Here is a 17,107-nt window from a genome sequence, read left to right as displayed (position 1 = left end):
ACTTTTATCCGGTATTAGAGCTTCCCAGCAATGGCCCCAGAGCCGTCAACCCAGGAGAAAACAAGTAGAAGACCCCCAAACAGCCAAAGAGCAAAAGTACAAAAATGGGGACTTAGTAATTTTTTTCCAAATTTCCCAAATCACTCCGCGCGCGCTCTGCAGCTAGGCCCTAACTCCCCTCTGCCACCATGGATTTGCTTCAAACCTCTTGCAAAGTAAAGTATCCATAGCCAGCAGTGCTCCCAGACCCCGAAACCCACCCACAAACACCAGGAAGCCCCCCAAACAGGCCCCCGAAAATGCTACATTGAGCAAAATGTCAGAAATAGCAAAAAAAAACATCGGCGTGGATTTTGTCCCAACCACTTCTACCCGGTATTAGACCTTCCCAGGAATGGCCCAAGACCCGCCAACCCACCCGCCAAAAAGCATAACACCCCCAAACAGGCCAAAAGCAACATCTCCTACTTACAATATTTCTCGGCCTTCGGTCCAAACGCGCTGCGTAGCTAGGCCATAAGTCCGGCTTGCCACCACGGATTTCCTGAAAAGCAAATGCAATCAAGATTAGAGTGTCCCAGCAGTGCTCACAGACCCCGAAACTCACCCACAAACAGACGGAACCCCCCCTAAGAGCACCTCAAAGGCAAGCAAGTCAGCAAAAACACAAAAAAAATTCCGCCTCGGATTTGGTCCAAACCACTTTTATCCGGTATTAGAGCTTCCCAGCAATGGCCCCAGAGCCGTCAACTCACCTGCAAAGAGGTAGAACAACACCCCCACAAGTGCTGAGTCTTTCTTCATTGGGCGTAAACCAGCCCTCTGCTTTGATGGAAATAGGAGTCTGGAGGAGGAGGATAGAGGAGCATGTTCTTCTGAACTTGTGAACCTGAGGAATGCAGACTGTGGCACCTTCAAATCAATTAGCAAACAAGTGAAGACAGTTCTGCTGATGGGCTTGTTTTTGTGATTATCTGATTAAAGTTTAAATTATATTAACTGTGCACAACAAAGAAAGACAGACACACAGGAATAAAAGTGAATAAGGACGAAAAAGAAAGTTACTGATTCGTTGTCTCATTTTCAGGGCTCGGTATCACGGTCCGTGAATAAGGATAAGGCTTCGTCATCATACTCTGCGAATTCAGGCAGGGTGAGGTCAGTGTCACCTGACTGTGGTAAATCTTAATTACCTGTGCTTAATTTATGCGGTAAAGTTCAATAAGAATAACTCAGTCAAAATAAGAAGGCAGAGTCCATGGTATCTGAGGTTTAAAAGTGGGGTTTATTCCTTAAAAAGGAATTGGTTCGAACCAATGGTAGCATGACCCATCGCCACGAGGGTTCAGGGTAGGAATTGCAATGGACATGTACAATGATTTATTAACAAGAAATCGTATATATAGTCATTTCATACAGTACATTGAATGCAGAAGGCGTAACAGCTGAGAGAAACGAGATAAGAACAGAAATACGTAACAAAAGGCGTGCACTAGGGCGTACACGGAGGTGTGTGCAAGAAACGTCACATAAAGGTGTCATAAGTGGGTGGATCCCTGGAAGGATCCTGCAGAGTCAGCAAAAACATGTGGCAGGGATGCGCGCGCAGCAGCATGACGTATGATTGACGTGGAACTGGAGGGTGAAGGGGACTTGACATTTTAGCCCTACATGTGGAGACAGAAGTCTGTAGTGTCAGAACAACCTAATCCCAAATCATATCTAATATCTTGTGTTTGAGGAACTGTATTATCTAGAAGGAAAGGTCTCTTGGGCAGAGGCTATTCTATACTGACTGCTAATGCGTGCATATGCGACTACGTGTCTACAGGAGATGTGAGGGGCCATGGGCCTACCATGGTAACGGAAGCTATGAATTACTTGCAGGGAACAGTGAGGCCGGGCCCTTTGCTCTGCAGCTGGGAAGGATGTTTACCTAAACTGCTAGACAGGAATGTATTTTTCGAGGAGCGGAGCAGATAACTTGAAGGCTGAATACGGTCTTGGCAAGCAAGGCTGGCCGAGCCTGGCACAGCTCGCCGCGCAGGGAGTAGGTCAAGGGTCAGGAAGCAGCAGGCTGCGGCTTTCAGAGGCAGAAGACAGGAGGAGGCTCGATGGCAGAAATCAGGGCCTAACTCGCCAGAGCTAGAAATCATGAAAGTGTACCACATAAAGACGTTGGCAAGGCACACTTAGGAACGGAATATCTGACCCATTCATGGTGGATCTGAAAGAGGACATGTTAACGTTGGACGCAAATGTATTTGCGTCTTCATAGCTGGATGTGGAGGGAACTTACATGTACTAGAAGCATGTACATGGAGCCGTTGGGGTCTACGATAGGGGACACAATTGATCATAAAAATTCATATTACCTCATTCCCTCCTTGTCCCCTACGGACCCTTCATGATATATCAATCCTCATTAATCTATCAATCTGTTCATGTAACATCATTTGCTCTTCTTTCTTCTTATGGCGTTTTGAATGAGGACTTGAATGAGGAATACATGATGTGGCGCACAAGCCGCAAATCGCTGGCCCACATTGCAGACATAGGCAACAACTGAATACTATGAGAAGGCCAATACCTAGGAAGGATAGGACTTTCCATCCCCAGGCTGACAACGTTGTCCAGAACCAACCGGACCAAGTCCAGGTGCCTGGATTCTGATGTATCAGACTTGCAATCTTATGAAGGCGTGTTATGGCTCTATATACTGTTGGTGCGTTTTCTGGAATGAAAACACAGCAGCTCGACCCGATGACCTTACAGGCTCCGCCCCTATCGGCCAGGATGACGTCAAGGACGAGACGATTTTGAAGAACAACAATCCGCATCGCAGACTGCTCTTCTGTTAAGTTGCCTAAAGCGGAAGTAGTTTAATTCACTACAGCTTCAAGGGTTCTAGTTAATTTTCGTATCAGTTTACTATTAAAGACAGCACCTAGATAGGGAAAGAAACCTTTATTGAAATCTGTATATTGTTCCCATGCCGTTTCAGTATAGTCGACAATCGGGAGATCTCTCTGTGGTCTATTGTGTACTAGATGGGTGTTTCTATGATAATCAGGAGGGGCTAGGAAAACAGGTGGTAAAAGAAATGCAATGTAACAGGTGCCATCCCAATCTAGAGGTAAGCGTATATAGGCAGTATGACCACAAATGAAGTAGGAATGACGTGAAGCTTTGAAGGTAGACTTGCCCTTATCACTGAATTCGATCACAGTAGTACATCTACTATGACCCAGGTGTACTGAACCATTCTTTCTGACACATAATTCACCCTTGACTGGAAGTACGGACATGACGGGCAAGACTGATTCTGTTTCGGATTCAACACTGAGAATCATGAGGTTAAGTGTAAAGTTACCTAATCCATATACTTCATTTTCTAGATCAGTTCCTGTCCTTTTGGGGGGACCCTCTTTGTCAGGGAAACAGACTTCATGCAGAACGACGTTCAGGTTTCCCCATACCCAGTTACCCTGATTTAACACGGAATCTGAATCTAGAGAGTTTATTAAACTAAACCATGCGCCACAGGACCCATTGAGTGTGAACGGATACGGAAAAAGAGGCAGAACTCCTTTGTATTTCTGATAGGGAGGGAGTCGGCCACATATCCAACAATTAGTAGCATTACTAGTCTGATGGGAATGATGTAACATACTAATGAATGTATTGTTGCGCAGCGCAAGTCTGTAAGAAAGTTCATGTGGGGGTAGTTCACTAAAGGAATGCTCGGCAGTGACGTTGAAGGTAGAATGTTCACGCTTGAATATAGGATAGTATATGTGGAGAAGCACACTTGCAGCAATAATCATAAGGCTCAGGAAAAACATAATCAATAAAGTCACAATACAGTGGCTGCGAAGAGATTTGCAATATTCACGTTTCTTGAGCTGTTTCTGTCTATCTCTCTCTCTGTTGGGGTCTAGGGGATACATGTCAGAAAACACGTCTAACCGATTCACCTAGGGGAGGACTTAAACAATTAAACTGTCTGACTTGCTAGACCTCAATTTTTCTTTGTACTCTTGCTGTGGAGTTTTCTCTGTCAGGGGAAGTTTAGAGTCACTAGAATCTGGACAGTCCTTAGAGGGGGAGGGTGAGTCAGTCTCTGGCAATGCACAAAATTTCTTCACGTGACTGGAGTGCAGCCACCCTTTGCGGCCCTCGATCTTGATTGCAGTCCTCGTCGTGAGAAGTACCAACTTCGGCGCCTGCCACCTGGGCTCCAGCGGACTTTTCCTGTCGAAATTTCTTACAAGCACGAGATCGCCTGGAACAACGTCATGCGGCTTCACCTCGGTGTTGTCGGGAAAAGCTGCAGCGACCTGTGAACGACATGATTGTAGTGCAGACATCAAGGAGGCAAGGTAATCTGTCAACATATTACAATCAACATCAGTAATCTTTCTGGGCAAAGGCATCCCCCACATATTCGGTGGTCTACCAAAAACCACCTCATACGGGGATAGCCCTGTTCTGGAATGGGCGACCATCCTCATATAAAAAAGGGCGACCGGCAAAGCTACGATCCAGTCGACACCCTTCTCCTTACAGATTTTTGCTAAACGAGTTTTCAGGGTCTGATTGTGTCTCTCTACGAGACCTGCTGCTTCACGATGTCGGACACAGTGGAACTTCCACTGGTAGCCTAGCAGGAGTGATACCTGCTTCATAAGCTCGGACGAGAATGGCTGACCGCTGTCTGAGTACACGACACGGGGCAAACCATATCGAGGGAAGAATTCACGAACCAGCTGCTTGGCAGTGGTCGGAGCAGTGTAATCTGGGACTGGATATGCTTCTGTCCAACGGGAAAGTGCACAAACAACTACGAGGACATATTTAAAACCTCGACAACGTTCCATCTGAATATAATCCATCTGGAGGACTTCAAAAGGGATGTACCATGTTACTCCGCATACTTTTACTCCGCATACCGTTACAACGCGGTATTTACAACGCATACCATTACAACGCATAGCGCTTTGGGGTGCTGGATAGTGGTAAGTATAATTTACTATTCTAACTCCAGTCCCCGTGGACCCTAGGGAAGGTGTTGGATAGTAAATTATACTTATTCCCTATCCTAGAGCGCCCCCCAGCGCAATGCGTTGTAATGGTATGCGGAGTAAAAGTCGCGTTGTAATGGTAGTGCGGAGTAAAAGATGCGTTGTAACGGGTGTATACCCTTCAAAAGGGTGATCGGGAGGATGAAAACCACCTTGCTCTACGGGAACGCCTTTACCTGGGTTGAACTGACAACAAATCATGCAAGTACGCACTTTCTGTTTGGCTGCTGCTCGTAAGTGTTTATTGAACCAGATATCTTGAATACTGTCTAACATGGCTTTTTCTCCTAAATGTGCTGGACTGTGTACGGTATTAATGATAACTTGAACCATAGAGTCGGGGAGAAACCATGTGGATTTTCCCTTCGTCATCCATCCTTGATCTGTCTGGGTCCCTCCTAGTTCAATCCATTTCTTGATTTCATCTGGTGTAGCATGTGTCTGTATGTCAATTACATCTAGGGCGGGATCCTTAACTGTCATGCAATGTGTCGGTGTCGCGACTATTGTCTTTGTCAGGTCGGTGGCGTAAATCTGAATCTGCGCTGTATGTTTTGCGGTTCGATCTGCCAGGTCATTACCCTGGGAAATAGTATCTGTAACTTTTGTATGTGCCTTACACTTCATGATGGATATTGCTGTAGGCAGATGTATTGCATCTAATAGAGTTTGAATGAGGGGGCCGTGTTGAATTTTGGCACCGTGAGAAGTCAAAAAACCTCTCTCTCGCCAGAGGACACCGAAGTCGTGGACAACTCCGAATGCATAACGGGAATCTGTGTATATGTTAACTTTCTTGTTCTTGGCTTGAATACAGGCTTGGGTCAGAGCGATGAGCTCTGCGGCTTGTGCTGACAGGATGTCAATACAATTTGTTTCTATGACTTCAGTTTCTGTTGTGACGGCGTAGGCGGCCACTAATTCTCCTGTACTTGTTCTCATGCATGAACCATCCACATAAAGTGTCAGGTCAGGATCTGATAATGGAGCGTCTGTCAAGTCTTGTCTGGGTTTCGTCGTAATAGTAATGACTTCAATGCAATCATGTGCCAATGGGTCTGTTTCAGTTAATGGCAAAAGTGTAGCAGGATTCAATGTATTACAAGGTCTAATTTCTATGTGTGGCTGGAATAATGTCAATTCATAACCTGTCAATCTTGCTATAGTCAAGTGTTGAGTCTGTGTTCGATTTAAAAGAACTTCCACGGAGTGTGGAACTTGTACTGTCAATGGATGTCCTAACACTATTGAATCACTTTGTCTGATTGCTAGAGCTGTTGCTGCAACTGATTTCAAGCACGCAGGCAGAGCCTGGGCTACTGGGTCCAATGTGCTAGAGAAGTAAGCACACGGTTTGTGTGAACCTGCTTGATCCTGCGTGAGTACCGATAATGCAGTACCTTCACGTTCTGTGACGAAAAGTGTAAAGGGCTTACTGTAACATGGTGTCGCTAAAACTGGTGCTTGACATAAGGCTTTCTTTAAGTCGTCAAAAGCTTGTGTATGTTCCTGAGTCCAAGGGAGGACAGTCGAAGACGCTGCCTCCTGAGTTGTTAACTGAATGAGTGGTTTTGCCAGAAATGCATACTGAGGGATCCATTGTCTGCAGTAAGAAGTGAGGCCTATAAAAGCCCGCACCTCCTTCTGTGTCCTGGGTGGTAACATACTGGCAATTAACTGGATGCGATCGGGCATTAGCTGTCTCCCCCATTTGGACAGCAAGTGGCCTAAGTAAACAACTTGCTGAACACAGAATTGCAGCTTCGAAGGGGATACCTTGTGCCCCTTGTCGGCCAGGAAATGTAAAACCGTCAGTGACGCTAGTTCACATTCAGGTTCGCTTCGGGCGGTGATCAGCAGATCATCGACATACTGTAGTAGGGCAGTGTTTTCAGGCATGTGTATACTGTCGAGTTGTCTTTTCAGTGCTTGACTATAGATGCTGGGGCTTTCTGTGAATCTTTGAGGTGCGCGTGCAAATTTGAAGCTTCGTCCATTTAAACAGAATCCGAAAAGGTATTGGCTTTCCGGATCAATAGGGACACTAAAGAAGACGTTCTTAAGATCAATAACAGTAAAGAACGTTGCTTCGGAATCAATAGCTGTCAATAGAGATGAGATATCTGGGACCACAGGGTACTGTGGTACAATACATTTATTCAATTCGCGCAAATCAATAACCAATCGGTAAACTGGTGGTGCATTGGGATCTGTACGTTTAAGAATTGGAATGATAGGTGAATTACATAAATTCGAGTTGGTTTCTACAACCACTCCTTGTGCAATGAGCTCTTCAATGATTTTCAGTAAAGCCACTACAGCATCGGGGGGTAACTTGTATTGTCGAATTCGTGGTAAAACAACACCTGGCTTGAGTGTGACTCGATACGGTGTAATGTGCATACAACCTACATCAGTGGGGCCTTGCGCCCATAAATGTGCAGGTACATTCTGTAATCGGGGATCAATATCTCTCTGTACATAGTGACCCTTAAAGTCACGTAGAAACAACCGTACTCCATCCGGAGAACAGCAAATAACAGCTCCTAGGGCTTTCAGAGTCTTGATACCTAACAAGTTTTCTGGACATGACTTCGTGAGCAGTAAATCTGTAGTACGTGTTAAGGGACCAACTGCAAGGGGAAGTGGTTGCGATACTTCATTAATAATAGGCTTGCCTGAAAAACCAAGGGAAACATTCTGTGAGCCTGAGAGGGGTGCCCCTGGGACTTCGTCATGACTTATCGTGGTACGGCTTGCCCCTGTGTCAATTAAAAACTTTCTGTCTTTCCCTAATACTTGACTGGGTACATAAGGACCCTCTTGATCTACAGGAACCTCAATAAGAGGCAAGCCAACTTCCCTCTCTAGGCTGTTTCACGTGTATCGCTGATAATCGGAATAGTCAGTCTGGGCATACTGGTACATCTGCTGTGATGCATGTTGAGTTGCAGCAATCGGTTGTGGTTGTGGCACAGCTACTGTCTGTACTGTCTGTTGTGAGGCTTGCATAGGCTGGATATTCTGTGGTACTTGTTGTTGGACCTGATCCTGTCTAGGGGGACGCGGTCTCTCTTTAGTTTTTCCAGTAAGTATATTATGTTTCAAAACTGCACAATCGTTTATATAATGACCTGGCTGTTTGCAATAGTTGCATGTCCCCTTAACAGGAGCTGTTGTATTATTAGACTGTGTCGTGCCCTTTTTCTGACCGTCAGCTGGAACTGACTGAGCAACTAACATTTTCATTTTCGTGTCTTTCATGCGTCTCTGTTCGTGTTCGTGTTCCTCTCTAATTCTATTCTGGTGGTACTGTAACATCTGTAACATTTGTGAAGGTGTATTGGCTTGCCATGTGCTCTCGACTTTCTGTACACGACTCCTAACTTGGGGCAGGGAATTTTCAACTAGCTTTGTTACGAAAAGATGTGGATATGACTCGCTACTTGCTTTCAGGCCACTATTAATACCAAAACATTTTTCAAATCGGGAATAAAAATCGCTAGTGTCTTCATCGGGTTTCTGTTTACAGGCTGAGATAGCATCCCAGTCCTCCTTTTTAGTTGCTAATAAACGTGGCAATACTTGCACTAACAATCCTGGTAATTTTGTAGATTTGTCCCCAAGCCCTGTTCCTGGGGTACGAGTCTTTTCTTCGTCTTCTAATGCAGCCCAATCTATCTTTTGGTCTCCTACCTCCCAATCCTTTTCTTTCAGTTTCTCGTAAATACCGGAAGGCATTAACACTTTCAATATTTTCATTATGTCGGGGTAGGTGTAATCCCCCATGAGTAACATGTCTTTGATTTCGCGGTGGAAACCTGCTGGATCTTTATCGTGACAGGGCACTAATTTCTTCATTTCTAACAGTTCCATTTTCGTTATGGGCGTGTACACAAACACGCGTCTAAAGGAATTATCAGCATTCTGGACTGGATGCACTTCTCGCAAGGGGTTCTGTCTGTCTATGTAATACGTTTTTCTGTCTACGGGTGGAGCTGGAACAAACCGTGTATTCAGAAAAGTATTATACCTGTGTCGATGTTCTAGAATCACTTTAATCAAGTCAGTACCTAGACCTCTCCATTGTGGCGAGAGTAGTTCTATTAAAATATCAGGTAAGGGACCTGGATCAGAATGATGGCCTTTGAATAATGTAATGAGATGCTGAACCATGTATATGCCAGCTAATTTCTGTTCATCAGGAGAAAGGTTTAAAAAGGTCTGTACTAAACCATCATCACTATATTTATCAGGATCGTCAGTCCATTGTACGGCTGACCTGGCCAGTTCTTGTTCATCCATGGAATTGAGTACATGGTACCCCATGCGTTCTTGAAGTATTCTATCAGTAGCCTGGAATAGATGTTCGGGGGTCCTTGGATTTGACATGGCAGCTTGAAAGATTCTTTTACTTTCCGGATGTACCGGACGCATTGAATTATTATAGGGCCTTCCCTTACCTACATATGCTATCATTTCTCTAACTGGTAATTGTGATTGTCCTGTTGCTGTTTCTGGTGTCTCCTCCTCCCCTGAGGATTCGACCTTGTCTGAATCTATCTCTGGTTCTTGCGATCTTCTTTCGTGTATTTTTATTACTGCATTTCTGATTCTTTGGTACATGTTCTTTATACAACTCTGTTTATCATGTTTCCCATCGGCTATATTCTGACCCCATTTATTGAGTGCTGTCATCTCTTCCTGGTCTACACCAGGCCTATCTTGTTCTCTTATTAGGCAGTTTATGAAAAACCGTAATATCTTGGCTTGAGTGTCAACTTTCTGGAAAGCCATGGCCTCGCCAATACTTTCAGGGCCTTCCCCCGTTTGAACGAAATGATATATTCTGTCTAGATGTTCAACCATTCCTGGTAGTAACAATAAAAAGTTGGTAACTCGTCGTAATCGTACTGATGCGAGCATCATTCTGTCATCATTTTTACCGGGTACTGGATCATATCTACAGTCTGAGAGACGTTCTTTAAATATGTCATAATCGACTGATTTAGGTGTACGTTGTTGCGCTAAATCCCTATAAGTCAATCGGAGTGCTGGTGGCGGTGTTTGAAAACCTGTCGCACCTCCCGAGGTGCCAGGACCAAAAGGATTTGATGGGTGTATGATCGGAAGAATAGGTGCAGGAAGGGTTGGGGGAACAGGTGCAGGGGGTGGAATGGGAGAAGGAGTTCGTTGCGGAGGTGGGAGTAGATGATTTCGGGGTGGAGTACCATCAGCGGGTGGTGGTTGAGCATGTGCGTTTGTATATGCGGGAGCTACGTCGTCTAGATAGGAAGAAAGGAATATGTCCTTTGTGGTCTTGTGATGTACTTTAGTCGGGAGCAAGGGAGGGGGCAGATCCTTCGGCATTTCCGGGGTGGCCTTAGGTAAACCCTCGGCCAGCAAAGGGTACATACCATTCATAAGAGTGTTTCGTTGTCGGTCTACTTGTTCTGTTTTTACTCATATCCCCTCCTCAACTAATACTTTTTCTTGGGCCTTATCTGAATCCTCTTTATGTTTCTCTGCTTTTCTGAGTGCTTTCTCTGTGCGCCTATGCGATTCTTTACGCCATAGTTCAATGGCATCTTTCTGTGACTGTCTGGCTTTCTTTTTCCATAACGCTTCCTCTACTCTAATGATGCACTCGGCATCCCATGTCCCTGCAGCGGGCCACCTTTGATTCTCTGCTAGATCTTTAGTATAGTCTACCCACAAATTGAGATATAATACAGCGTCTAGGCCGTGCTTGTGGTACATAAAGTGCCCTGGAGTGTCCCTAGGTGGAACAGGCACTGCTTCTTCTAGAATCCCTTTCCTAGTTCCTATCTGTCTTAGTTTGGAAAACAGCGGCATGTTTCAGTTCTGCTACTCTGGACTTGATACTTGATACTTACTCGAACTTGAACACGACTAATACAGTAAACACAATAATGCAGATCGAACAATCACTCATACCACGACATTAAAACATACTAAAACATTTCAGAGCGAACAATAATGATTAGAATAAAACTAACTAATTCCATACTGGATATACTGCTAAACAGTACAGATACACCGCTAAAACAGTGCAGACCGGGTCTGCGTACCCAAACCCGTCTTGACCGGCACAAATTAATGCGCTCGTCTAGATGCGTCCCCAGCAACGGTACTCACCGGGAAGCACGGAACAGAAGGCCTCGGAAACTCGACACTGGACTGGACTCGACTGGACTCGACTCGGGACGTAAGTACTTCGGAACTTCGGAACTGGTGGGCCTCCGGATACCTCGGACTTTACTCTCTCAGCTAGGCTCTAGTCGGGATCCTCCGCACTCCTCACCGCCTCGTCTGGGTGTCGATCGCAGCCTCAGTCACCTCCGTTGGCCTGAGGGAGATACAGGAAATCCTGCGGATACGCGTAGTTGTCCGTCAGCGCTGTGGCAGGGGACCGGGCCTGCAACGCACCGCCGGCACGTGGGGTGGGGGAGGGGTCCCTATTCGGGCGCCAATTTATGTGGTAAATCTTAATTACCTGTGCTTAATTTATGCGGTAAAGTTCAATAAGAATAACTCAGTCAAAATAAGAAGGCAGAGTCCGTGGTATCTGAGGTTTAAAAGTGGGGTTTATTCCTTAAAAAGGAATTGGTTCGAACCAATGGTAGCATGACCCATCGCCACGAGGGTTCAGGGTAGGAATTGCAATGGACATGTACAATGATTTATTAACAAGAAATCGTATATATAGTCATTTCATACAGTACATTGAATGCAGAAGGCGTAACAGCTGAGAGAAACGAGATAAGAACAGAAATACGTAACAAAAGGCGTGCACTAGGGCGTACACGGAGGTGTGTGCAAGAAACGTCACATAAAGGTGTCATAAGTGGGTGGATCCCTGGAAGGATCCTGCAGAGTCAGCAAAAACATGTGGCAGGGATGCGCGCGCAGCAGCATGACGTATGATTGACGTGGAACTGGAGGGTGAAGGGGACTTGACATTTTAGCCCTACATGTGGAGACAGAAGTCTGTAGTGTCAGAACAACCTAATCCCAAATCATATCTAATATCTTGTGTTTGAGGAACTGTATTATCTAGAAGGAAAGGTCTCTTGGGCAGAGGCTATTCTATACTGACTGCTAATGCGTGCATATGCGACTACGTGTCTACAGGAGATGTGAGGGGCCATGGGCCTACCATGGTAACGGAAGCTATGAATTACTTGAAGGGAACAGTGAGGCCGGGCCCTTTGCTCTGCAGCTGGGAAGGATGTTTACCTAAACTGCTAGACAGGAATGTATTTTTCGAGGAGCGGAGCAGATAACTTGAAGGCTGAATACGGTCTTGGCAAGCAAGGCTGGCCGAGCCTGGCACAGCTCGCCGCGCAGGGAGTAGGTCAAGGGTCAGGAAGCAGCAGGCTGCGGCTTTCAGAGGCAGAAGACAGGAGGAGGCTCGATGGCAGAAATCAGGGCCTAACTCGCCAGAGCTAGAAATCATGAAAGTGTACCACATAAAGACGTTGGCAAGGCACACTTAGGAACGGAATATCTGACCCATTCATGGTGGATCTGAAAGAGGACATGTTAACGTTGGACGCAAATGTATTTGCGTCTTCATAGCTGGATGTGGAGGGAACTTACATATACTAGAAGCATGTACATGGAGCCGTTGGGGTCTACGATAGGGGACACAATTGATCATAAAAATTCATATTACCTCATTCCCTCCTTGTCCCCTACGGACCCTTCATGATATATCAATCCTCATTAATCTATCAATCTGTTCATGTAACATCATTTGCTCTTCTTTCTTCTTATGGCGTTTTGAATGAGGACTTGAATGAGGAATACATGATGTGGCGCACAAGCCGCAAATCGCTGGCCCACATTGCAGACATAGGCAACAACTGAATACTATGAGAAGGCCAATACCTAGGAAGGATAGGACTTTCCATCCCCAGGCTGACAACGTTGTCCAGAACCAACCGGACCAAGTCCAGGTGCCTGGATTCTGATGTATCAGACTTGCAATCTTATGAAGGCGTGTTATGGCTCTATATACTGTTGGTGCGTTTTCTGGAATGAAAACACAGCAGCTCGACCCGATGACCTTACAGGCTCCGCCCCTATCGGCCAGGATGACGTCAAGGACGAGACGATTTTGAAGAACAACAATCCGCATCGCAGACTGCTCTTCTGTTAAGTTGCCTAAAGCGGAAGTAGTTTAATTCACTACAGCTTCAAGGGTTCTAGTTAATTTTCGTATCAGTTTACTATTAAAGACAGCACCTAGATAGGGAAAGAAACCTTTATTGAAATCTGTATATTGTTCCCATGCCGTTTCAGTATAGTCGACAATCGGGAGATCTCTCTGTGGTCTATTGTGTACTAGATGGGTGTTTCTATGATAATCAGGAGGGGCTAGGAAAACAGGTGGTAAAAGAAATGCAATGTAACAGGTGCCATCCCAATCTAGAGGTAAGCGTATATAGGCAGTATGACCACAAATGAAGTAGGAATGACGTGAAGCTTTGAAGGTAGACTTGCCCTTATCACTGAATTCGATCACAGTAGTACATCTACTATGACTCAGGTGTACTGAACCATTCTTTCTGACACATAATTCACCCTTGACTGGAAGTACGGACATGACGGGCAAGACTGATTCTGTTTCGGATTCAACACTGAGAATCATGAGGTTAAGTGTAAAGTTACCTAATCCATATACTTCATTTTCTAGATCAGTTCCTGTCCTTTTGGGGGGACCCTCTTTGTCAGGGAAACAGACTTCATGCAGAACGACGTTCAGGTTTCCCCATACCCAGTTACCCTGATTTAACACGGAATCTGAATCTAGAGAGTTTATTAAACTAAACCATGCGCCACAGGACCCATTGAGTGTGAACGGATACGGAAAAAGAGGCAGAACTCCTTTGTATTTCTGATAGGGAGGGAGTCGGCCACATATCCAACAATTAGTAGCATTACTAGTCTGATGGGAATGATGTAACATACTAATGAATGTATTGTTGCGCAGCGCAAGTCTGTAAGAAAGTTCATGTGGGGGTAGTTCACTAAAGGAATGCTCGGCAGTGACGTTGAAGGTAGAATGTTCACGCTTGAATATAGGATAGTATATGTGGAGAAGCACACTTGCAGCAATAATCATAAGGCTCAGGAAAAACATAATCAATAAAGTCACAATACAGTGGCTGCGAAGAGATTTGCAATATTCACGTTTCTTGAGCTGTTTCTGTCTATCTCTCTCTCTGTTGGGGTCTAGGGGATACATGTCAGAAAACACGTCTAACCGATTCACCTAGGGGAGGACTTAAACAATTAAACTGTCTGACTTGCTAGACCTCAATTTTTCTTTGTACTCTTGCTGTGGAGTTTTCTCTGTCAGGGGAAGTTTAGAGTCACTAGAATCTGGACAGTCCTTAGAGGGGGAGGGTGAGTCAGTCTCTGGCAATGCACAAAATTTCTTCACGTGACTGGAGTGCAGCCACCCTTTGCGGCCCTCGATCTTGATTGCAGTCCTCGTCGTGAGAAGTACCAACTTCGGCGCCTGCCACCTGGGCTCCAGCGGACTTTTCCTGTCGAAATTTCTTACAAGCACGAGATCGCCTGGAACAACGTCATGCGGCTTCACCTTGGTGTTGTCGGGAAAAGCTGCAGCGACCTGTGAACGACATGATTGTAGTGCAGACATCAAGGAGGCAAGGTAATCTGTCAACATATTACAATCAACATCAGTAATCTTTCTGGGCAAAGGCGTCCCCCACATATTCGGTGGTCTACCAAAAACCACCTCATACGGGGATAGCCCTGTTCTGGAATGGGCGACCATCCTCATATAAAAAAGGGCGACCGGCAAAGCTACGATCCAGTCGACACCCTTCTCCTTACAGATTTTTGCTAAACGAGTTTTCAGGGTCTGATTGTGTCTCTCTACGAGACCTGCTGCTTCACGATGTCGGACACAGTGGAACTTCCACTGGTAGCCTAGCAGGAGTGATACCTGCTTCATAAGCTCGGACGAGAATGGCTGACCGTTGTCTGAGTACACGACACGGGGCAAACCATATCGAGGGAAGAATTCACGAACCAGCTGCTTGGCAGTGGTCGGAGCAGTGTAATCTGGGACTGGATATGCTTCTGTCCAACGGGAAAGTGCACAAACAACTACGAGGACATATTTAAAACCTCGACAACGTTCCATCTGAATATAATCCATCTGGAGGACTTCAAAAGGGTGATCGGGAGGATGAAAACCACCTTGCTCTACGGGAACGCCTTTACCTGGGTTGAACTGACAACAAATCATGCAAGTACGCACTTTCTGTTTGGCTGCTGCTCGTAAGTGTTTATTGAACCAGATATCTTGAATACTGTCTAACATGGCTTTTTCTCCTAAATGTGCTGGACTGTGTACGGTATTAATGATAACTTGAACCATAGAGTCGGGGAGAAACCATGTGGATTTTCCCTTCGTCATCCATCCTTGATCTGTCTGGGTCCCTCCTAGTTCAATCCATTTCTTGATTTCATCTGGTGTAGCATGTGTCTGTATGTCAATTACATCTAGGGCGGGATCCTTAACTGTCATGCAATGTGTCGGTGTCGCGACTATTGTCTTTGTCAGGTCGGTGGCGTAAATCTGAATCTGCGCTGTATGTTTTGCGGTTCGATCTGCCAGGTCATTACCCTGGGAAATAGTATCTGTAACTTTTGTATGTGCCTTACACTTCATGATGGATATTGCTGTAGGCAGATGTATTGCATCTAATAGAGTTTGAATGAGGGGGCCGTGTTGAATTTTGGCACCGTGAGAAGTCAAAAAACCTCTCTCTCGCCAGAGGACACCGAAGTCGTGGACAACTCCGAATGCATAACGGGAATCTGTGTATATGTTAACTTTCTTGTTCTTGGCTTGAATACAGGCTTGGGTCAGAGCGATGAGCTCTGCGGCTTGTGCTGACAGGATGTCAATACAATTTGTTTCTATGACTTCAGTTTCTGTTGTGACTGCGTAGGCGGCCACTAATTCTCCTGTACTTGTTCTCATGCATGAACCATCCACATAAAGTGTCAGGTCAGGATCTGATAATGGAGCGTCTGTCAAGTCTTGTCTGGGTTTCGTCGTAATAGTAATGACTTCAATGCAATCATGTGCCAATGGGTCTGTTTCAGTTAATGGCAAAAGTGTAGCAGGATTCAATGTATTACAAGGTCTAATTTCTATGTGTGGCTGGAATAATGTCAATTCATAACCTGTCAATCTTGCTATAGTCAAGTGTTGAGTCTGTGTTCGATTTAAAAGAACTTCCACGGAGTGTGGAACTTGTACTGTCAATGGATGTCCTAACACTATTGAATCACTTTGTCTGATTGCTAGAGCTGTTGCTGCAACTGATTTCAAGCACGCAGGCAGAGCCTGGGCTACTGGGTCCAATGTGCTAGAGAAGTAAGCACACGGTTTGTGTGAACCTGCTTGATCCTGCGTGAGTACCGATAATGCAGTACCTTCACGTTCTGTGACGAAAAGTGTAAAGGGCTTACTGTAACATGGTGTCGCTAAAACTGGTGCTTGACATAAGGCTTTCTTTAAGTCGTCAAAAGCTTGTGTATGTTCCTGAGTCCAAGGGAGGACAGTCGAAGACGCTGCCTCCTGAGTTGTTAACTGAATGAGTGGTTTTGCCAGAAATGCATACTGAGGGATCCATTGTCTGCAGTAAGAAGTGAGGCCTATAAAAGCCCGCACCTCCTTCTGTGTCCTGGGTGGTAACATACTGGCAATTAACTGGATGCGATCGGGCGTTAGCTGTCTCCCCCATTTGGACAGCAAGTGGCCTAAGTAAACAACTTGCTGAACACAGAATTGCAGCTTCGAAGGGGATACCTTGTGCCCCTTGTCGGCCAGGAAATGTAAAACCGTCAGTGACGCTAGTTCACATTCAGGTTCGCTTCGGGCGGTGATCAGCAGATCATCGACATACTGTAGTAGGGCAGTGTTTTCAGGCATGTGTATACTGTCGAGT

Source organism: Lissotriton vulgaris, chromosome 7 (assembly GCF_964263255.1).
Source record: "Lissotriton vulgaris chromosome 7, aLisVul1.2, whole genome shotgun sequence".
Taxonomy (NCBI): domain Eukaryota; kingdom Metazoa; phylum Chordata; class Amphibia; order Caudata; family Salamandridae; genus Lissotriton; species Lissotriton vulgaris.
This window is presented reverse-complemented; position numbering follows the sequence as displayed.